The sequence below is a fragment of the Anas acuta genome, chromosome 1 (assembly GCF_963932015.1).
Source record: "Anas acuta chromosome 1, bAnaAcu1.1, whole genome shotgun sequence".
Taxonomy (NCBI): Eukaryota; Metazoa; Chordata; class Aves; order Anseriformes; family Anatidae; genus Anas; species Anas acuta.
Window position 1 is genome coordinate 153,313,098 of NC_088979.1, and position 24,922 is coordinate 153,338,019.

Here is a 24,922-nt window from a genome sequence, read left to right on the forward strand (position 1 = left end):
CAGAAAGAAGAAGATGCAACAGACTTGAGGACATACCAACACATATTCAACATGAAAGACGGAATGCACACTTGAAGATATGCCACTTGATTAGAAAACCTTTATTGATTCATATTTGTTCAAAGTTCAAATTGTTGTTCCTCCCTTTCCCTTCTGTTTCTTTTCTTATCATATTAACCCTGTCATGGTGCACTGGCTGTTTGATAGTATCACTGTTGTAGACTCAGACAGCTTTGGAGGTTGCATATGAGGAAGCATTTCATAAGGGCAGAAACATCAGAGTGGACCTTCTAGAAAGGTATAAGGTAAATCAGATTAAATCTCTCATGCTTGCTAAATACTCATTTATTTCGAATCATGTTTCAGCAACATACTTAAATTATTGAGCTTGCAGCTATTTGTGCAAGGTTTGAAGATTTTTTTTGTTGTTTATATTAATTTCTGTCAGTGTGCATTTGAGCACATTTATATTTAAAAAAGATTTAAGATTTCCTTAAGATTTCTTTTTGAAGAAGCAGGTGTGTACACTATTTACAGTGAGAACAGTTTTTTTTTTAGTTGATAGAACTTGAGCATAATCCTATGTTTCTTTGCATCACCACTCCCTTAGCTGCTGACATTCTATTTTTAGACTGATATTTTTGCTTTTCTGAAACTCTGAAGCAGTATTCCTGCAGGATTTGAGTAGTTTATGCCACAGATACGACTATTTCAAGATAAACAGGAACAGAATTTGGCTTTGATGGATGATCTTGAGTTCAGGTTTGATTTCAGAAGTTATTTAACCTTGCTGAACAGATTTCCAACCAATAGTACAGTGTTTTGGTGCACCAGGAAATCCGAGAAAGTAGAGAGTATTTGGGAGGCTTTGTTCCTATAAGCAAAGCATTTTTTGTCCTTTTCTGGAGAAATATATTTTATCTTGTCTCTAATTTTCTTGAAAACAGATGTTCCTGTTTACTCAGTATATTTCTTTATTACAATGAGAAACTAATTTTACTTAGAACAGATTTATGCATTATTTTGACATGTTTGTTGCAACCACAAACAAGTTTCTCTACAGCACATGAGTGTGTAGTAGAGAGTATTGTTCCCTACATTAAATAAATTCCCTCTTCTGGTTTCCATCCAATATGCAAAGCCAATCATTAAAACAAAGAATCACTTTTGCACACCCACAGTTTCTGGAATCCTGCATTGTTCTTCTTGTGGCAGTGAATATTTTTATATGACAACATAAATATATAGGATGTTAGAGAAAATGTCGTATTCCTTCTGCAGGGTTGGATCTTTTCTTTCTTCTCAACCACCATTTCATAGATTTTTTTCCCCTTTGCTGCTCCTTAATGGAAGAAAGTCTTTAAGAATTGGTTTATTATTATTTTGCTTAGATATACAAACAATAACAACAGAGAACTTTACAAATGACACTCGTGTCTTGAAACTCACTGAAAGAGCAAAGCTAGTGTCTGTCATAAAAATAATCTATTAATTGCTATTTCTTCCTCCTCTACAATGTAGTTCCTCTGTGAAGTTTATATGTGTCAACATATAAAACATTTATATGTTTTAGCTATATAACTAGACCTGTGTTTTCTCTTTTTGTGTGTGTTTGTTTGTTTTATGGAATAAGTCTCCTGGTTATTGTTATCATCAAAACAGTAGATGCAGACAATTATTCTTGTTGCACAAAATATTTTTTCTCCCTCTCTCTTCTCCTTTGTTAGTTTTGTAAATGGTTGAGAAACTAAAAGAGGAACTACTTTCCCTGAAGCTGGCAGAGAACAGTTCTGGGTGTGAATTGAGCTTCTACATGTTTTGTGCCTTATAGCCATAGAAGTTAGTCTAGACGTAAATGGTCCATAGTTTACAGTTCTTGCTAAAAAGCAAAATGAGTTTTATATCTTTCTAAGTCTTTCACTAATAAGAGTTTTAAACCTTGACAGAAATATTTGGGACTTGAAAAAAAAATCTTGTCCACCTTTTTTTTTATTTATTCTATCAGTTTGTCTAGTAAGAGAGTACCTTCTTCACCCAAATTACTCTTCCACCTTTGCTGCCTGTCATTTTTAAAGAATTATAGGTGGTTCAAAGATGCAAATTCTTCAGATGGGCTAAATTTTTCTGTCTGCAAAGTTATGACTAATAAACTCCTGTTTTCTTGCTGAGTTTCAAAAATCAATTGTTAAATAACAACAACAACAACAACAAAAAACTACATACCTGAAAAGTTAAAAAATGGTATAATCTATTCAAAGTTTTTTGCAAGTGCTGTTTGCAAGTTTTTATTCCACTTTTCATTCCATTTAATTGTAAAGTTAGATTTACAATTGATGTCAACATTCTAATAATAACTCGATATCACATCAACTGGTTTGTCACTTTGTCATGGTAAAGATACTTTTTGCTTTTGCACATATGTACACATGTATGTTCCATAGCAAATGTTCTGATAATCTTCCCCATCAGTGCTGCGCATATTTACCCAACCAATTTTAGTAAGCCATTTATTGTAAGGTTTGTTTTGATGGTTATGAAAACATTGCTTTATTTGGCATGGGAAGAAGAGGGCATCAAGCATGTGAAATAAGACACGTACTGAACAACATATCTGTGGCCTCTCAGTAGTAATATATACAATATATAAATGTCAATTAGAGGTGGCGATATAAGAGTGAATTTTGTTTAACTCAATAAATGGTAATTTTGAAAAAAGAATGAACTGTAGCATCTGCAAATGTAATCATTAATGTTTAGATTTACAGACAGCTTACTCAAATAGTTTTTATATTCACCGGTGTAATAATGATTTAACATTAAAGTTATCTTTTTTTTTTTTTTTCTGTTTACTTACTTTATTTTATGTAATAATTTCAATTACTGTGCATTTTTAATCAGCTGCCTCTAAATTGAGTTACATGTATATTTGAAATACTTTCTCAAACTTATTTGAGAAATGACTAATAAAAGGTATCATGGTAATCTTTTTTATATTTCTTTTATTCTTAGGTAAAAATAATAAGGACAAGCAAGAAGGCTTGTGGTTGTATTTAGTTATTTAGTTACTTTTTTTTTGTAACCATTGTTTCCATATAAACACACAATTAACTGTACAAGGCACATAGTGATCCAAAGAAAATTGAAGCATGCTCCTGGGCCCAGGCAAATCCAGATGAAACTGTGGCTGCATATAATGCATGTTTTCCTGGAAGCAGCACAGCATTATGAAACAGGATCTTCACAATACGCTTATGCCAGCTGCAGCATATGATGATGTTTACCATAATTTTGCTAATCCTGAAACCAGGTGAACACATCTGAGAATGAAGGTCAAGTACATTTCTGAAAGTAAGGCTTATGAAGGTCGCACCTGGGAACACCCACAGTACACCACATCTCAAAAAGGAGTACTGTCAGGAATCACTTCTTTGTATTTTTTTTTTTTTCTCCATCATTTGAATGATTGCAGCCAAGGCTTTCTGGCCTGTGAAATGTTTGAATAACCTTCAAATGGCTGGTAGGCCTGGACTCTCTGATTGCCTTGGCTGTTGCACATATGTGGCAATGTGATCTTTTATAGGCAAAATATGCTTAGAACAGACTATGACCAGTATGCCATAAGATGGCAACCTGCTTAAATATTTTCATTTAAAAGCAGGAGGAATAAAATCTATGATATTTCAACAAAAAACTTGTACAATGCTGTCAAAGCAGCTTTACAGATCTTTCATGAAATCTTTGTTAGGTAAAGCCTTAGTTTATTCATTTGTGTAAGAGTATAAGTAAATAAAATAAAAAATAAAATAAAATAAAATAAAATAAAATAAAATAAAATAAAATAAAATAAAATAAAATAAAATAAAATAAAATAAAATAAAATAAAATAAAATAAAATAAAATAAAATAAAATAAAATAAAATAAAATAAAATGTCTTGCTCAGTAGTGAAGTGTGACAGTTTGGAAGGAAACATTTAAAAAGAATAGGCATTCTGGTCTTCTCTCTCTGAAATAATGCATTTTTCTTCCTTTCACTGAGGAGTGGGGGAAATAACTCTGGAAAGGGTTCATAGGGATTGTGAAAGAGTGATTTCTACTCTAAGTACCTTTAGAAGCTGGATGAATGTTAATTGACCATAGGGAGAAGCTGAGCTGGGAGAAACAGGCTGGACCTTGATGGCTCCCTGGTGACCAGTCAGTGAGGCAGGAGAGAGAGAAAAATTCAAATTGGCAACCATGCATGGATTTCATCTAACTTATTTTTTAAAAATGTAGTATGAAAAGGACCACCCATTTTGATTATGGGAATTTTTTGCTTTGCAGAGGTGGAATCCCTATGACTTCATTAGGCCTGACAGACACAACATGCAAATACTAAACCATACCAAAATATTTCAAAAGCATTTATAAACGAAATGTGCAAATTTAAAGGCCATCTTTTTTTTTTTTTTTTTTTTTTTTTTTTAACTTATTACTACCTTGCAAAGGCATGCAGTAGATCAAACAGATACCTTAACCAAGTGTCTTTGTTCACTATAGGGTATGATGATATGTTTCTTGGCATTGTTTCATGCCTCCCTTTCCCCCCCCCGGAAAAGAAAAAAAAAAAAAACAGAGGGGAGGAGGGGAAGAAAATCTCTGTTTTTGTCCCAGCCCTACGGGGGGAAAAAGAAAGACCATATTTCTAAAAGCATATCTGTGAAATTTAGTATGAAAACAGAAGTCATTTTAACTCAGGTTTTGATAACACATTGATTCAACTAGGAAAAGTGCCTTGAGATGGAAAAATGTGGGCTTTTAAAACTGAAGTTCAACATAAACTGCAGAAAATAAGGCATTTAAAAACAAAAGAAAGAACAGCCCTTTAATACAGTATATTTTTTATTATTATTTTTATTTTTTAATACCATTCCTAGGAAAAAAAGTTTTACTACTGTAGGAAAAAGAGAAAAAGCCAGACAGACAATGTGGAAAGCTGTTCTGTAACTGATTACTTGTTCCATTTTTACTTCTTGTTGCAAAAATACTGAGGGATATTTAGTCTCAGCATTTTTTGTTGGGGTGGCACGCCATGTTTTGGCAAATCCCAAATTGTCACATCCGTCTTGGCTGTTTCCTCCTTAGAATCTCTGGAAGTGACAAGATGAAGAGATCATCTCCCAAACTTCTCTAACCTTCGTCTTCCCATAACCTCACTTGTGCCTTTGGCTATTGTCCCTGCTTGCCCTGCTATATTCATCGCAGACAGCACTGTCCTGAGAGCAGTGATTTGTTTCTCCTTTTTGGCTCTGAAGTGCTTTGTACTCTAATGGGACTGTATAAATAAAAGTAATTAGTTTTTCTGCCTCATTCAGGGAACTATAAGTAAGAATAACAGGGTATGCCAATCTAACTTTTAAACAAATTACTTATTTGTAAGGTTAATAGATTTCTAACATGCACCTCCCTTTTTGCCTCTTAAATGGGAAAAAAAAGTCAGTAATACTTAAAATGTAAAACTGCCTCATGCAGTTCTGATCAGAGAGACTGAGAAAGCTGTAGAAATGATAGATGGACATACAGTGGGTAAGCAGCATCACTCAGTGTTGGATTTCTACTTTTAATTCAACAGTGGAAGTGATACAACCATACCTCTTAAGAGGAATTGTACAAGTTCCAACCATCTGTTAAATTAAGCATAAGTGATTATTATGAACATGTAGAGCAGGCCTGTTACAAGGGGGACAATAACTCTGCATGTATAACTAAGCCCTATGAGACTCCTCGATTCACATTTTTGTTTATTTATTTATTTATTTATACACTACTGTCTCACTCGCTGCAAAGTTCAATGGCAAGAATAATTAGCTTAATTCTTCCATATTAGATATAGTACATCCTGTGTTTGAAATAATGAAATGCTGGAAGAAGTCCAGATAGTAATGTCTTTTAAATAAATGCTTTAATATGTTGATACTTTTCTGGCAGTAATTTCCTCTGCCAGCTGCTTCTGTCTTGGTGGTACTTTGAAAATCAGTGGACAATAAATCAGACTCATTCAAAGAGAGGAGTTTCGATTACTAACAAAACCCAAACAGAACAAGACATAGCACTCTATGTGACAAACCTGGAAAAAAATACATGATCATGCTATTTCAAATAGGAAACTTCTCAAGGGTCCTCCTGTTTGTGCCTGTTCCCAACCAACAGATCTTGTTGCCTTACAGTTTCTGAAGCTTTTCTGACAATGTGCCCCCACTTTTTTCCTACTCTGCTTTTACAGAAGAAATCCTGTCCCACTTGAAGTTGAAAAGTTTTGTCATTGACTTGAGTGACTCGGTAACTGGCACAAAGACTTCACATTTATATGGTGGTTCCTCTGATGATTTTTATGATCTCCAAGCAATATAAAAATTGTTCTTAGACATACTGTGTACAGAAACAACTTGAGTACACTCTATTTTTTTGTTAAAGCCCACTCCCTCACTCAGGCAATGAGAAGCCATGTTAAAAGCATCAAGATAGAGAAGTTGCTTTAAAGCATCGGTGCTGGTGCAGAGCAAGTGCAGGTTGCTAACACAGTGAGTTGTTGTTTTACAGTGCAAGGTCACATTATCAAATTATAACAGGAACTCTATGCAAAAGGATTGTGTCTGTGTGTGTTGAGGAAAATACAATTTATTTGGAGATATATCCCCTCCAAGTGCCTGGAGAACTTTTGTTATAATGGCAACATTCAGCTGAGAATTAAATCACGTTTTAGTTTGTCAAACGTTCAATTATAATTATATGCATTGTACCAAATAAAAGTTAAAGCCTGATAAGGAGGCAATCTCTCTGTCTTTTCTATGTATAACCCCTCCTCCCAATCTACAAAAAAAGCATTATTTCTGGTTATTTTCAGTATGACCTCTCTTATAGTTGACTTCAACTTCATGGTCCACTGAGCAATGTGGACCAATCAATCAATTTGAATTTTGTGGACCAAATTAATCAATTTGAAAATTGATTAAAAACTGTAATTATTGTAGCAGGAACATAACTGTGATTGATAGGCCAAGTAATCAAAGTGGGTGGGAGGGAGGGAAGGAACCTCAACCTAAAATTTATTTGTGCTTCAGCAAAGCGTAAGTAAAACTGTAATTTCTGATAAGTTTATTTCTGAAACTTCTCAGTTTATTCTGTGTATTTTAAACACAAAAAGTGAAGAAAAATAAAAATACAACCATCATCCCCAAAAAATCCCAAACCTCTTGAAATTATGGGGATTTCTGTTATCTTCAGTTAACATTAAAAAAGACAGATTTTATTTGGTATAGACCAAAGAATTGTTCTATTTCATGAGAATGAAGCTATTATGGACATTTAATCTTCTTTGCTATTATTTTTCCTTTTGTAAAGTCTACTTATAACAGCTCTTGTATGTTTCTAATTAGTTTTGTCTGTCACAAACTTGATGAACAACTTTTTCCTCTGAAGCTCTAATCCTTTTGTGGCTTGCATATTAACTTTTAAATTAAATATTAAATATTAAATTAAATATATATATCATAGAAAACACAAAAAGACCTTCAGTAATGGATATCTTTTCTATCCTGATTTCTTTTCTTTGGTGATTGGCTCTACCACCCATGCCGTAGCTGAGAGTTCTTGCACAGTCTCCTGATTTTTCTAAAGGCATCATCTCCCACGCTGTTTTTTCTAACCACGTCATCTCCCTGCTCTTGACACAGGATTGTATGCTAAGCCCTTTTTGCTACAATACTAACCATTTGACTGGCAGATTCCATTTTTACAGACTAGGGCAAAACAAACCATTTTCAACTCAGTAGAGAGATTCAGTTGAGGAATGAGTGAAACGTGATTTGTATTGTTTGTTAGGTAGCTTTTGGTTTTGTTTTTTTGAAAAATATAAAATGAAATGTTTTAATCTCATCTAATCTTCAGTTTTGATATTACACATTGATGGTGTTTGTCTTTTCAACGAAAAATTGGAAGGGCTAATCTCAAGAAATACAGGAGTTAGGCTGGGAAAAGTACAAGGCTAGCAGGTCACTGACTGGAATACAAAGATCATTTGAACCTGGTCGGAGAAGTGCTAGTCATGCATAATTCAGTTCATCATTAGTAGGAGGAACAGGACAAACAATGTCACATGAGAACATATTAAAGAAACGTTAAAAAAAATGACCATTCTACTATATCTATTTTTCAATCTAGTGCCATAATATGGATTAGATGTGCAAGTTTTTTTGAAAGTTATCTACCTGTTACAGGAAAGAATAACACCTACACTCAATGCATTCAATTAAAATACCCACATATTATGTTTTCATAACTGGAAAAACCATAGGTTCTCACTATAATCTCAGACACATTGCTATAATTCCAAAGAAATTCCACCAAAGTGGAGTTGTATAAGCATATGTAAAACCAAAATCCAGCCCTGAGACCCTGAGGTTTTCTTGTTATTTACCATGCTATCCATTCCACATTTAAAAAAATTGAAATAAAATAAAATAAAATAAAATAAAATAAAATAAAATAAAATAAAATAAAATAAAATAAAATAAAATAAAATAGAGAAAAAGAAAAAGGAAAAGAAAAAAGAAAAAGGAATTATAATGAGCAATAATAATTATTATTGTTAAGTTACAGCAATCTTGAAAAAGTAAACATGTTAAAGAAAAAGTATTAGTAAGCAGTCTGTGATCTTCTTTCCAAATGGGACCTTCACACACAACAAAGTTACTGGCATCTGTTGTTCACTACAGACAGAGCAGTGATGACAAACAGATGCCAGTTTCTTTGAGTAGTCACCAACTCTGTGTTTGATTCTGTAGTTGCTAATGAGGTATTTTATTTCTTTGGTTCATAATTCCTGCATGGAGATGAAAAAGGAAAATAACAGTTTTAATTACCTTCTTGCAGTGCGCTAGAGATACTAATTTTTCTAGCCATTGCAACTTGTAATACTCGCAGGTTGCAAGAGAGGGTTCCTGTTTTCCTTGCAGTTGGGCTCAAGGCAGGTTTGGCTAGAGCCAGACATTCAGATCTAAATTGCTCACCACCTTTGGTGTTAGGTAAATGTGTTTGGAGCTGGAGCTTTATAAGAGGCAAGTATGTCAAAATTAACCTTAGAGGAAAGTACTCAGTGAGAACAGATCTGATTTCATCCCCAGATCTACTCTTCTTGTGAAGCACAACAGCACCTGATTTCAACTCGCTGCAAACAAGCGTACCAACACACTGCTCATAGGAGTAGCATTCAACTGTATTCATTTCTTAAGTTGTTTGTACTTTTCCACATAATCTATTCACATTATGAGTCCTGTTTTGACATTTAATCTCTATTTCATTAACTTTGCTTCTGAAAAGAGAATGAAACTTTTTCTGCTTCCACTGTTGGCGTATCTCAGTGATAGCTCTGTCACTGACACTCAATTGCCTTGCTTCCATCTCCACTTTGGAGGACATCAGGCAGGACATTTTCAGCAGTAAGACATCTGAAGTGAAGCACTGCTGCCTCTCTGACAAAACATGCAACATCTCCGTGTTTTCTAATACAGATTGGTCTTATTTTCCAAAGAGCTGAACAATCTGGATAAAAATATTGATCCAAATTGTACAAAATTGCCTAGGTTTTTGTGTTTTGTTTGTTTGTTTTCAAATATATCGATGCTCAATTTTTAGTGTTTTATGTACCCTCTAAGATTACTTAGAAATTTTGTCATACTTTCTGTGTAGCATATTATTAAACTGTTCTAACTTGATTTTTTTTCCAAGTGCTCTTGACTTTGACTGAATTATTCAGTTTGTTGAGAGGCAACACATTTCTAAGATAGTACTCTTTGAAAATATTCCTAATTTAAAATTGTTTAATAAATAGGTTTCTCTAGAAAGTTTATGTTCTTCATATTACCTCAAAGTACCAGGATTATTAATCATTATGTTGTTCCATTTCATTAAAGTTAATTGATTTCAAACATTTGAGAATACGATTTACTCCTACTATAACCTTGGAACCTTCTATCAATCTTAATCATGATTTTTATGGAGTAGATTTTATTTTATTTGTTTGGTTAATTTGCCTTATAGCTTCCACATTTAGCAGTTTGATTACATATTTCATTGTTGTTACCTTGTTTTTAAAGTGGTAGACAAAGTTGAAAGAATTTCATGTTCACAGAACAAGTGAATTTGCTCTAAACAAAGACTATCAATTGCTGGCAGATTTAAAATGGCAGAAAGAGAGAGAAGAAAAATACCTGATTTATAAACATATATATCTAACAGCATCAGTGGCAACAACAAAGCAGATCCCCCCATCCCTCCCCAAAAAAATGCAGAAAACAAACTGGGTTCTCTCAAGCTGGGTAGAGAGCTTTGTCAACTCTCATGCATGCAGTTTAACCAATGTTTTCGTGTCTCCTTAATAGTTTTACATAATCAAACATCTTTATATATTCAAGTGGATGTTTTCTTGTGCACACCTGAACCACATGCTGATTACTGATCAGTAAGATGTCGAATAGCAGTCTAAGACAAAAGTTAAGGAAACATTTAAGGAAGACAGCAGTTGAGGAAGAACATCTGAAACTAGCTGATTTTGGAAAGAATTCACTGGAAATATGTGGGTGACACTGCATTCTCTTTCAGTGAAAAGAGGCTTACATGATGTCTCTCTGTCCGTCAGTCTCACTCCAACCAAGCTGTGAATTTTCTGGCCAAATTCTACCCAGAGCGACATACATTTAACTGTCTTGTCATTAGCCTGAAAATGGTCAGCTGAGAGCAGGAAGACGACTCTGCTATTGTTCTTTCCCCCATACCTGCCCTCCCACAGTGCTTTCAGGAGGGAAATGCTGAAAGGAAATCCATACTGGAGAGTGAGAACAACGTGGGAAAATAGGAGCCTGGACCTTTTTAGACATCAGGGAATCCAGCCATTAGATGCAACCCATAGGAAACCAGGCCTCATTAGTTTTGCAGCTCACAGAACTGTTTTTCTAATGTAAAGAGGCTCATCTGTGCAAGCAATTTTTTTCGGAGACTTTCAGTCTGGGCACTTAGGTTGGGGGTATATGACATCAGGTATTTTGGGCCTAAATTTCCTGCAGTGAAGGAAAATTCCAGTATGTTAAATTGTTGTGTATTATACTTGGTATTTCTAAAAATTCCATTCTTTGTATGACAATTTGGAAAATCCTGGCAGTCCTCTCCTGCAGTGTGTCTTCCAGAGATTTCAGTGTCACATTAGGAGCTCTGACGTAAAGAGAGAATTAAAACATCACTCACTATTTCATTAATGCTAGTGTATTCCTTAATAACTTTTCCTGAGGCTATCAGAATATTTTAATGTCCCATCACTCCTGCAGCACAGAGAAGGGACATAGAACAATAATTTTCCCATGACGGAAATGCCTTTGAAGCAAAACAAAGCAATATTTAACACTACAGAGCAAACTCTCAAGAGCAGCCAGTGAGAAACACTGCTAAAACTAATTGCAACTGCCAGAGGAATGTAGGTCAGGAAGATGCAATTATCTGGCTAGAAATTTTAAAGGGTAATGAGGTCAGCACCCTATTTTTGCATTAAAGATCCACACAGTATTTAGAAACCACAACTGAGAAGACCCTCTGCCTTATTTCTTCTTGGAAAGAGAGAGTCCCTGTGAAGTTTACTGATTGATAGTGATATGTTCAAAGTGCTGTGCAGTATTCGCTTGCTCAGTGCTACCCACTTCCTATTGCAATATGGGATTCCTGGAGATCAAGGGAGGTCATGAGATCAGTGTAAAGGACTACAACAAAAATCTTCCAATAAATGAAATAGTATTTTGAAGCTGACATCAAGGAACAAAATGTCAAAAGCAGTGAACTGGGAACTGGCCACCCAGTAATGTAGTATCTGGACACTGTATCTTTCATCTTAATGTATCCCAAACAATTTCAAATCATAACAAATGGGGATCTCCTTATGTTCTACAACTGCTTGGGAGGTGAAAAAGTATAGACCCAGGAGGAGCATACACCCTTGCTATTTAATATGGTTATTACATCTGGCCTTGTGGATTGGCAATTCTACTCTGTTATATATGAATTTTCATATGACTTTGTTCACTATGGCATCTGTTTGTTCCAGTAGTTCATAAACCGCAGGATGAAAAGCTGACCTGTGGTTCTTTTTTATTTTTATTTTTATTTTTATTTTTATTTTTATTTTTATTTTTATTTTTATTTTTATTTTTATTTTTATTTTTATTATTTTTATTTTTATTTTTATATTATTTATTTTTATTATTTTTTATTTTTCTTCCCAGGGGAGAAGAGTATACTAATGCATGTGAATAGCTTAAATTTATAGTTAGTCTGCTTTATAGTTATAGCTCTAATAGGTTTTTTTATTAACAAAGATATCCTATTGTGTGCTTATGCTGTATGTCTTTAGCACAGAAAGATATGAAAAAGCATCTTGCATTTGGAGTGGAAGACTGTTAGGGCTCTAGACCTTAGTTTATAAGGAAGACTTTTTAAGAACTTCAGACTGGCCTGCAGAAAAGTGGTATCTATTGTCCTGCAAGATTTATCCTTACTTTCAAGTGCTCTCTTGTGCCAGAAGAGCAAAGCTATGTGCTATGATTTTTATCAAGAGATTTATGTGAACATTTTATATGTTCATAGATATCTGAAAACCTGCAAATACAGTTTGCTTTGACCTGGATCTTGACTCTGTTCACTGAAAAGACAGTGTAGAAAGCCAAGGACAATTTTGATATGCTTTTGCTAGTGTATAATTCAGAGAAGATGATGCATGCTTAGTATTAGTAAACATAGTATGATTTGATTTAAAATATTAAGTCAGTCCCATTTGTAAGTGAAATTCAGTAACACAAGATGGTCATTAGTAAAACTAATATTGAATCTCCATCAATCAGGCGTTTTTTTGTTGTTGTTGATTTGTTTTGTATGCTAGGTACTCAAATTAGTATTCAGTTTATGGCCTGGTAAGCATTCAGCTTAGAGCCTTTGTGACAATGAAAGAAATGGAAGGCCTGCTTACCACCAGCACTTAGCTTTTGGGGCCTTAGGAGAGCATACATAAATACTTTTAATGGCTTTAGTATGTTTTCACTGGGGAGCATCAAAACCAGTCTAAGCAAGATGAGTAAGAGAAAGCAGCCGAGGCTTTGTCTGCGCAGATGGTTGCAGGCAGTCATGCGTTTGATCTGCTTGCACACTGAGCTGCTTGAATAGAAGCCAGCTCTGGCCTGGAAGCCATAAAGACACATTAATACATTGCCATGCTGGAGCTCATAAGCCTTACCAATGCTAGGGCTACTTTTGTTTCAGTAACCTATTGCATTTATTTATTTATTTTTTTAAGGAAGTTTTTCCCATAGTTTGTTCCAACTATTATATTGTATACTACTATATATACACTATATACTATATATACACTGTTTTAGCAGGATCTGATTCTCAGAGAGAGAAAGCTTGAAACATCCTACATGCCGCTGGATCTACAAAGCTATCACAAGTTACTGTTATTTGGAAAGTTTCCTGGTTCCACAGGTGAAAGAACTGTCAAATTTTCTTAAATGCAAGACCCTGATCAGGTAAGAGTATACAAAAGTGAGATTAAAACTAGCAGCCACGACAGTTCTAGCAAATAGCTAGTGATAACAGGTAGTTTTCTGTTTAAAATATTTGAAGTGTCCATAGTACTGTATGATGTGGCTGCAGGCTCCAATTTCATGTTCTGGGTTAACAGCAGGCGTAACTTGGAGGAGCCACCTGATGCCCCAAAACACAGTGATTTCTCCTCATACTCAATGCCTGGGGAGGGGGGTGGGGGGTGGGGGGGAAGGGGAGGAGGGGTTGCTGGGGCAGGAAGGCAGTGGTTGAGCACTGGAGCTTGAGGCTTGAGGTTTCATAAAGGGTAGGGAGGATGACAGAGTGTGTGTAATAAAAACAGAGAGGAAAAAAAAAGATGTGAACTAAAAGAATAAAATGATATTGTCATAACACCCACAGGCCTCCCTTCTGGAAAGGATGGGGAGTAATTGTCAGAAGCTAAACTCAGTGTGCTGCAAACCCAGTCTCAAACTATCATTAATAATCTTGAGAAATGAGTCTGGAGGATAGAAATGAAACTGGCAGTTTTTCAGAGGCAGAGTCGACATCAGCTGTCATCCCATTGAGAGGCATACCCTGTTAGGGCCTGTTAATGTTACACTCCTGTCAGAGTGACATATAACATTACATGTTAAACAAGTGGCAGACGAGACAGTGTGGAGGCAAATTGTTGAGCAGATGGCACAGCCTACTTTACTTACCATTTGAAATCAGAATAGAGCAAATGCCATTTTTTGCATTCACTCTCATTCTTTCCAAATACTAGTCTGGGTACTGCTCAGCAGCTTCCTTCCTTTGTTGTAGCTACTGAGACAAGAGGAATTTCATGGTATAATTATAATATGGGGTATTTCAAGTGCACCACTAATTGTGTGTCTATACACATACATACATGTTGAGAGGAGATGGCAGCAGGGCTGGATATAAGTTTTCGAGCTGCAGCAAGTGCATACTTTGAGTGTATTACATCTCCAGATATCTGTTTTGAGCTGTGAACTACCTGTGGCTCATTGTGTCACTCTTCTTTCTATTTCTAAAACCTCACAATATGTAGAAACATCAGACTTATAGCATCTGCCTTCATTCCCAGTTATAGAAGGAAAAAAAAAAAAAAAAAAAAAAGGAAATTTTCTTTGGGAGCTGGGAAAAGAATGGCATAAAAGGCATGACAACTCTTTTCTCTCTCACGTTGTTCAATTCCTGTCCCTCTGAATTAAATTACAGTAATCCCATTGACTTTAGTGGTGTTGTACTGAACTATAATAAACCAATCAACTGATCTCTTAGTAAAAATAAGAGACTTCAACCATCAGCTTGGGACAGTCTGCATGAAATAACAATTTTAATCTAGTCCTCACATTAACCACCTTCTAGATACTGCTGGTTCACTTTCCTAATTAAGATGACTTTCTTCTTCTGGCCCAAGAAAGGAACAGTGAATGACAAGATATTGCTATGGAAAGTGACAGGCAAGGAAAAGTGCCATCACTAGTTACTTAGTAGGGTTAGTATGTTTGGCGCTTTTCACTCATTGACAAGATACAGCCTCTTCCCTAAGGACTTTACAGGCTGACTAGAAGAGACATTAAGTGTTCAAATATCTCTTAGTGACTCAGAAGAAATCCCAATCTGAAACGTGGTTTGAGAAGCCTTAGTAAGGAAAAGTGGAACCAGCAACAAATTCTAGCCCTGTTTTACATTCTGCACAAGGCAGAGGAAAAAAGGAAAATCTCACCTTCACAGGTGGTATGTTCAGCAGTCACACTGGATAACAAAAAGTATCCTACCACACATTTTCTTAGGTGGAGCTCATGAATTTATGGGCTTCTCAACCAGTATCCATGTTTTACAAGGTCAAAAATAAAAATAAATTAAAAAAAAAATAAATAACCTTGAGAATGTTTAATTAGTGTCCAGTAGCTTAAGTTATGCCTATCCAGAAGTTCACAGATAATGTTCTATGTTTGTTTGATATTTGTTAGAAGACTTAGTGATATATAATGAAATCATTATTAAAGAAGTGCAGGCATAAAACCCAATTATTTAATAAACCTTGTTTTTGTGTTTTCTTGAAGAACCACATAATGCTGACTCTTTTTTGTTGTAAATTTACCTGTCTGTGTGGAGGTGTGCTCCCCACCCACATTTCTTACCTTCTGCCTTGCTTAAACGCTGGCCATTGCATCCGAGGCTTTGCTCAGGCAGACAGCGACCACAGTGTCAGCTCCAGCTGGGTGCTGGAGAAACAGACAGACAGGCAGACGTCTTGCTCAGAGGCTAAGGGCCAACATAGCACGTACCACCACCACCACCACCCACCTCCCCCGAATATGTCCACCATCTTACCTCACAGACAGTGAGCAGGCTGAGAGAGCGCTCTTTAGGCCCTTCTGCACAGCAGATGGCTGCACGACAGGACCTCCCCTTAAGTAGGGCCACTTCTCAAGGTCACACCTGCTGCAGAGGTCCCTCATTCCTCACCAGAGATTCCTTGCTGTAATGGATCCTCAGTAAGTGACTAATAGCTTGGTAAACTGAAAGCTTCTCTAAGATCATACCTTAGATTGGCTGTGCACAACTGTTGTCCCGTCTGGTACTAGGAGTGGATTCAGCTACACCTCGGCTCCTTACCTCTTAGGTTCAAGTTTAGAAAGCAAGGGGGTGCCCTCTGAATCTCGTGTTTCAACAGGAGGGTCTCCCTAATGTGTCTGACTTAACACATGCTCTGTGCAGTAAATGATCAATGCACCTTACTGTCTCAAAACTTAAGTCAGTGACTTATTTAAGCTTTGTTATATTACTACATTATATCAATAAATATATTGTTGCTTTTCTCTTATAAGTGAAGTATATAATTTCATCCATGATGAGTTGATCCCCAAATAAAAATTATTTCTGGTCACACAGAGCGTGGAAATGTAGTTGTTGAGAGAGAAGGATAATGGCTTTTATGTCCGAGATACAGGAAGTCTCTTCCTTTGATACAGTAAATATGTTATGATTTAGCCTGCACTTCTGGTTTATTACCAAGTGTCTCTTGAAAAAAAAAAAAAAAAAAAAAAAAAGATGAGTGAAAGAAATGACAATTATTTGAATTCATGTCATTTTTATAACTTTGCCTATTTGTTTGGCAAACAGCTTCTTTTTGCCAGTCTGGTCTGTTGCATGCCCCACCTGGCAGGTCCACTGCATTCCAGATGTAGGTTTAAAGATAGGTTTGTTTGTTGCCCAAAATATGTACTGAGTTTGTATAATAACTTAAGGCTATTTTTTTTCTGGCATCAGCTTTCAGCTAATGGAGTTGGAAAATTCTGATTCTGTTGTCATTTTACTGTGATTTTAAGAGTGTGTGTGTGTGTGTGTGTGTGTGTGTGTGTAGACAACACAATAGTGAAAATTTCTTTATGGCAGAAATGGACTTGGTTTAGGAAACAGCTTTCCAAAACTTTTTCTTTAAAGTTGGAAACCTTCTTAAGTATCATTCATGGCTCATAAAGCATATATATGAAATAATGCATTTAATATTTCCAGGAATTTAGTATACCATTTAAATTGTAGGTTAATTTTCAGTGGTGACATAACACTTATAATGCACAATACATCTATTTAACAATGCTGTTATTATTTCAGTTATTCTCAGCAGGCCAGAGACTTATAATGTTTTTAACAAACAGAAATTCAGTTTGAAACAAGATGATTTATCTGTTTTTATTTCCTGGTGATAATCATCACAAATAACTGAATGCAAATATATTTCGTGAAGATTTTTAAGATGTTAGGCCAAATATTGTTCTCAGCTAAATGAATGGCTGATATTGATGATAAAAATACTGATGGTAAAGTCCAGGGACCTCTCAAAGGTGGGAGCTTTTGATGCTTATGTGTTATTAATCCCATATCAATGTAAACAAAACTACTGCTTCCTTTACCACAATGGAAATGCACACACCAATTTGACAACTATGCTTTAATGAACAGTTGTAATACAACTTCTTTCTACCTATGGCTGCTATAGAGCTTTAATATCTATTTATTTGTCTTTACTGGTGTTGACCTTTTATTGTTATAACTCAGTACATTCCAACTCATTATAAAACTTTTTATTTATTTGGCTCTACAACGTGTCTGTTGGTAATCAACTACTGTTTTTCTGTTACTATGTTTCTGAATAACATGAAATGTACAAAAGAAAAACAAATGGCATTTGTAATTGTTACAAGGTTTACCGGAAACAGCCTGAAATTGTTACAGTTATTTTTACATGGGAAAATTTTGGAGAAGGATATTCACAAAGAATGATATAAAACTCCCTGCACTCTTTTGACAATTTAATTGGGAAAGAGAGAGACACAGCTTAGCTCTTCTAAATGATCCTCTGCCTTTTTGAATAAAGGATAGAGGGACAGATTAGTCCCTCTGGTTATTAGGATAACATTGGCCTTTATGAACACCCCTCACAGACACTAATAGGGATGAAAGAGAAATAGAGCGCTAATAAATGTGTAAGCCTCTTCAGAAAAAGCCTTAAGTAGGTCTTGTTTTTCTAAACCATTAAGAAAACCTGAATGTCCAGCAAGGCCAATTCAGTGGCAGATGCCCAGTTTCTGCATATGAAGTCATAAATAATGTAATAGGGATGGTATTGATCTATGAGGGGGTTAACTCATTCTGTGCAGTTTCCCATTAATTAAATAGGGCAAATAAAGTCATCCTTCAAAGTGAAATTTCACTTCAGTGTCAATTTCCCTAACATGTTTTGCCTTCTCCAAAACTCAGCACTGCTCATTTGGCTACTTGACAGTAGCTATTTGGACGTTGTCATGCTGAATACTGAGACTACTGGATCTATGTGACAGACCCTTGAAATGGAGAAATCAAAATATGACTGTTGTCAGGAACTAACTTAAAAACAAAGAAAAACACTACATTGCCTAGGTGGAGCTACTCCTTGTCTGAAAACTCTTCGCGAATGGCAAAAACATCATGAAAGGGTGTCCAAGTCATTGCCATGGATTTTTGTGGTAAAATCAATTGAAAATATAAACATACAGTTATAAATAAAACTAAGTCTAAATACTCAGACAGATAATGACGGCAAATAATGTTAATAACTGCCTTCATATAAGTGATCAAGGAAAGCAATCAAGAGGAAAGAAGATTAATTGTTTTTATCTTGAGATTATCTTCAATCAGTTGTTGCTAGAATCACAAAGGGTGTTTCAAAGCTCTGGTTTAATTAAGAGATAATCCAGAATTATCACATTTAATTATGTTGTAAAGGTCATTATGTCTTCAGTCTTTGTCAGAAATACACCCACTGTGAAGAAGGCTATTATACCAGAACAAAAAGAGCACGTCACCGAAATGGGTAAAACTACATGGAGCTACACATACTGATGTATGTGAACAGCTGAGGGTCTTCATTAGATAGACAATTTACAAACTAAGTTGTCACATTCTTGAAAAGGCAAAAATACAAGTAATTAAACTGGATGATTCTGGATTATTTTACGTAATCCACCATTTTAGGATGGTTGTTACTGAAAAAACACTCTGATCTTCAATAATCTCTAGACTATGCAATTAGTCTTCTTACTTCACATATGTGATTGATGGCTACTTTTAAATAGGACCAATTTTCTGTACACCTTCTTTCCCCCTCTCCTCTTTTTCCCTTGGAGCTCATTCAAAGCTTTTCAGAATAAAGTAATCAGAATAGTTTATAAACCAACCATGATTAGATTAGTGCCTTTCTTCATCGCACTCCCCCAGCCCCAGAAATGTTGGCTTTCAGTACCTCTTGAAAGTCCCAAAGTAGTCCTAATGTTTATTTGCCTGTTCTCTTCTTATGTTTCACAATATCAGAAAGTATTTTTCTACTGAATATTAAAAAGCAACATTAATCATCCAGCAGTAAGGAGAAAAGCTTCAGCTGCTATAAACAGACTTCACTGACTTCAACAGAGTGATGGATAATTTATGACATGAGAAGATCATGCAGTAAATAGCCTATTAAATCTAAATGAAATGTATAGTTAATTGTGTATGGCGTATGATTTATAGCACTATTTGTTCTAGGAATTTCTTGACAAGATATCATTACTATTTGGCAAAAGATCTGAAAATTCTTATTGGAAATTTGGCTTCATTTTAACCATAGCCAGTGTATATCTAAATAAAGTGTTAGTAGCAAATCTGTTAGTGTTCTTGCTTAATCTGTATTAAATATAAAATATTTGTTGTATTCTAATGATATATATATATATATATTAAAAAGCTTTTAAATGTCTTTTTGATTTAAATTTAGTTGAACAAAATACTGATGTTTGATGTACCACATTGATGAACCTTGATGAACCAGTTCAATATTGGAAGTCTGATTGCTCCAAAGACCATGGCCAGAAACAACACTTGTTTTATCTGTGCTTTGTCTAAGTAATTACTAAAGTTGTATGGCATTGTATTTTAGATTTCCACTTAGTTTGTTATTTAAACGTTGAGGCAGCTTTAACTTTGCCTCAGAATAGCGATCTTAAAATGGACACTTACTGTGAAACAGAAAAATTTAACTTTCTAAAATCAGGTCCCTGGTATCAGGATCTGAAATACAGTCATGAGAAGCAAATTGCTATTTGCAAAGCAGAGAAACAACAGACAGATTGTTTCTTCTTCACTTACTGCGCACAGTGTGTTGGCACTACATTGCAGTAGCTCAGAAATCTCAAACTGTCAGGAAAAACAAACCATGCCCTACAGACAGAATATAAGGGTGAAGAAAAAGCACAAAAAGGAAACAAGGAATTCATCTTCATTTAACAAAAGCATGCTGTGTTTGCCAACAATGTGGTAGAGTCTACTTGTTGATGAGTCGTGCATTCCCAGTTTGTCCTTTTTATGCTGCTATTCTCTCTTGTTTCAGCTTACAGTACTAAGCTTGACTTAATGGGCAGTGAAACAAAAAAGGGAGGCACATTGTTCACATTGATTCTCATTGATGCTTCTTAATTGCATCCCAGTCTGTTTTAAATATCCTCTTTCATATTTGAAATGAAATATATTCTGATTATCTAACAATCCAGCATAATTTCTCACTTGGATGTCTTTTCTGTATACGGTTTGGTTTTATAGAATGTTTCCTTTGCTCTTAATTGTTTATGAGTTACCATTTCTTCATTAGACTACTTCAATTTTTATTAAATTTCCAAAATGTAATATGATACAAAATAATAATAATAATAAAAAAACAATAAGAACAAACTGTACTATTCTGAATGTAACCAATTAGGAGGTCTAAATCATGTAATGTAGTAATGATAGGCTTTCAGCTCAGGACCATTCCACAACTTTATAAAGTCAGGCAAACTTTTCATTGCTATGGGTTCTTTGTGAATGTTGTGCTCTAGACAAATTTGTGTTGTTATTTTTTAATTTGTTTGTTTGTTTTCACTGCTCTTTATAGCCTTGTATGTTCTTAACCTCTTTGCAGCTATACATACATGTACATCCGGTACAGGTGAAATTGTGCAGAAGGAAAGCTACTGACCAATTGCAGAAATCCATTTCACATGCCCAGCCTCCATAAAGAATGCACAAGAAAGCTTAGCTTCTTCAGCAAGTCATCCAAAACACTCAGCATGGTCACCAGGAAGCTGCCAAATGCCTGAAGTGTGGGGAATGCAGATGATGGCGTGCTCCTGGAGCTTTGTGAACAAGTATCCAGGACTATAGGGAAGCTTTTTCCTTTCCTCACAGCCTGAAGATTAATTCTGTGTCCCTTCTTGCAAGGGGCTATGCAGTACTCATGTTTCTCAGGTAAAGGAAGATGAGAATATTATGCTGGTGTGAACCTTTTAAAAAGTGTTTCCTTTCTTGGATGATAATTGTATAGGCAGGGGCAGTTATCAGGCACTGCCAGACTGCAGGCACTTAAGCAATATCAGATCTAAAAGGATGTTGCAGAGGAAGTTAGGTTTTTCTTTTTCTTATATTTTTTTTTCTTAACAGGAATTTGGAAGTTTTAAGTCAGCAACGTGGATGATAAGAGACACTGGGAAAAAACAACAAAGTAACTTTTCCTATTGTACACTAAAGACATAAATCCCATCCACAGAATTAAATCTTTCTTGGCAAGGGTTGGGGACCCCTCCTCACCCCTCGTGTGGGTTGTTGCAGTATCCAAGGCCCTCTGTTCCACATCCCCAGCCACAGTGCTGCCACGATCAATGCCTGCAGTCTGCCACCATGCTCAGCACAGGGAGGGATTGACACTTAGAAAGAGACAGAGAGGTAGAAAGGTGAGGGTTGACTCTTTCGTCTCCAATCCCTGCTGAGAACTTTACCTGAAACTCGTTTAAGGAGGAGTATGAATTTCTTCCAAAGCAGTACTGTAGGCTCAGACAAATGTAATGTTTTCCTGAGGAGTACTAAAAAAGGTTTTAAATAAGCAAACAGAACCACGTGTATAAACCAAAAATTTAAACATCAGTGGATGAATTTCTGTTTGCTAAACTGTTTCCTTAGTCAGCTCTTCTGAACAGTCACCACAGTCCCATGATCAATTAGTAAATCTGCATCACATACAGTTTCTGTATACAATCTCTTCTTTAAATATAACACTTCCTATGTGAAATCATTGGCTGTTGTTGGCTACAAAAACAGAGAGAGGGAAAAAATGATCAGATACTAAAGTATTACCATCAAAGTTAAATTTTAACCCATCTTATTCTTGTGTAAATAATTAAATTTTCCATCCGCTCTCTGATCCATTAGTACTTAATTTAAACCTTTTTTTTTTTTTTTTTTTTCTATGCAATGAAAACACTTAGCTTTTGAGGAAAATCCCTCCCATCACCTCCAGCTGGCTCCTTTTCCTTTCCCGTCTCACCATCTTGCTCTCAGGATAGCCCCTATTTAACCCCTTGTTTATTTATTTTAAGTTATTAGTATTGCTCTTGAGAGGTTAATCAGAACTAAGGCAATCTTTCAATCCAAGTATTTTAATATTTTCTTGAATGTCAGGGCACAGCAGAGCAGACCTGCTCCACAAGGTCTGGGGTGCTGGGGTCTCCCACAGGGTGGGTCTTTGGGATTGTACCTTGACTGGTAAGACCCTTCCAGCCAGGGCTGTTTGAGCCCTCCCTGCAACACTGCCTAGGATTGCTCTGTCTATGGCCACAAGGAAAGGGGTAGCTCTTGGCTCTGCTGTTGATGGGCTGTCCCTGAGCCCCAACAGCGAGACCTCCAGGGGTGTGAATGCTCTCACAGCCCTTACAATAGGCTAGTAATCAACCATTCATCCTTGCAGACTAAAAATCTTGCAAGGCAGCTGCCTGTCTTGTTAAGTCTTGAATTTCTCACACTTCTGGCATCATTTAAATAAGCTGCTTTCTAGACTGTCATCAAAGCAACACAGCTTCTGGGTTTTCTGAATTACTGTTTCATAGTACATATACAGAACCGATGAAAGCAAATGCAAGTAATGACACTGAAAATCATCATAAGGTTTCTAAACGAACCACTCAATCATTTGATCTGGATTGACCCTGCTTGTCATGGGGGTTGGACTAGATGATCTTAAAGGTCCCTTCCAACCTCAACTATTCTATGAGCCTGTGAGATTTGGGCAACAAAGATCATCAAGGGTATGAATCAACTTCTGATTGAGGAAGAATAAAGTTAGAAGTTATCAGTCTGGAAAACAGCTACTTGATGGAGGGGAGGGAAAATAATACAGATTTATAGATTCCTTGGTGGCATGCAGAGGCTCAATTAATGTTTCATTCTCTTTACCACAAGATGAAAGGGCTAATCAAATAAAGCTGAGGGTTCAAAACAAATAAGAGGACTCTTACCAAGAATACCGTGGATGTTCAAAGTTTACTTGGCGCTCAGGGAAGTTCAGTCAAAGTTCAAAGGAAAACAGCCATATAGCCATATATGTGGATATATGTAGCCATATATGGCTACAGTTGAGAGTAGGATACTGACCTAAGTGGTTCTTTAATTTAACCTGGTGTACAGTTCTTACATTCTTGCTTTCTGTTGTTTTTATGTAAGGGATAAATTAAGAGAGATTACAGAGCTGTAGAATACAGAGAATACTCCAAAACACAGGGTCACCAGTGTTAGACTCTTCCCTTAATACCTCCTTAATACCTCCTGAGTATTTTATATGTTGTTGAGAATTTGAAGCTTGGAATTATGAAAACAATTCAAGAAGAAAAATATAGCCACTCTGCCTTCTTATAAACTCTCAGGCTCAGGATGTCCATCTGATTGGAGCATATGATTTAGGATATTTTATGTGTTTTGAAGTTCACAGCAATGAGATTAAATGAGAAATAGCTTCAGTATCAGGACCAGCCTGGGGTTAGAATAATGGTGATGCTGGAGTAGTAAAAAAAAACAACAAACACCTGTATGGATAAAACTATCCCTCCATAGATACATATGGGTGTAACAAAATTCATTAGAACTAAAGGAAATATAGAACAAAATTACAGGTGCATTAAAAAAAAAAAAAACAAAAAAAACACTACCTGACTAAATTTATTTTTTGAATTTAATCCTCTAATTTCTACAGTTTTTTAGCTGCCAAGCTAGGAAATTTCCATCTTCATAGCAATAAATGTATCTCATGTTAGTCCTTTTGGCTTTATCTTATTTTGTAATAAAGTAATTTTCTCACTCCATCCTTACTGATCCAACTTTTATATTCTTTTAGCACTTACAGTTCTGAATGTTTGTTTGCCTACAGGATAATTTCCTCTTAAAAACTGTCATTTTTTATAAGGTCTCATCTTATGCTTGCTGGACTTTCAACAAAATATGGAGTTAGGAAAACAACAAAAAAAATTAAAAAGCTAAGCATATAAAATGCAGTGACAATACCACTAAAGTTTTGCATGAAATTTTAATACCGTTTTCCATGACAGTACTTTTCCATAGTCTGAAGACTCCAAATCCCTATTACTCAAATTTCCCAGAGGTCTAAAACCCACAGATACATCTTGATAAAGTTTTAACATACCCATGAGAAATGTGAGCTGTAAATACAAATGCTGAAACTTTGCTTGTATTACAAAAAGGTTGATCTGTGAGAGACTTTCTTTGATTAATTAAAAGTAAGGACATAATTCAGAGAGGGGTCATGCATATTTGGTTCCTACTGTCTCCCCAACGTGCACATACATTTATATTTTTAAATAAGATTATATTCTATTGTCAGTTTGGAAAGATAATGCATTATGAACATGCAGCAGCAAGATGCTGTTAGAAGTAGATACTGTTCTTTATCATCACCTGCCA

At 35.6% G+C, this 24,922-nt stretch overlaps 1 long non-coding RNA gene across 1 annotated transcript; it reads right to left on the minus strand.

Annotated features, from left to right (window-relative positions):
* Positions 1–1,122: 1,122 nt before the first annotated feature.
* Positions 1,123–16,326, minus strand: LOC137848409 (uncharacterized). The gene is made up of 3 exons (XR_011091333.1): positions 15,962–16,326; positions 15,729–15,852; positions 1,123–1,342 (listed from the first exon to the last, which is right to left on the minus strand). It is a non-coding gene; the product is annotated as an uncharacterized lncRNA (long non-coding RNA).
* Positions 16,327–24,922: the final 8,596 nt, after the last annotated feature.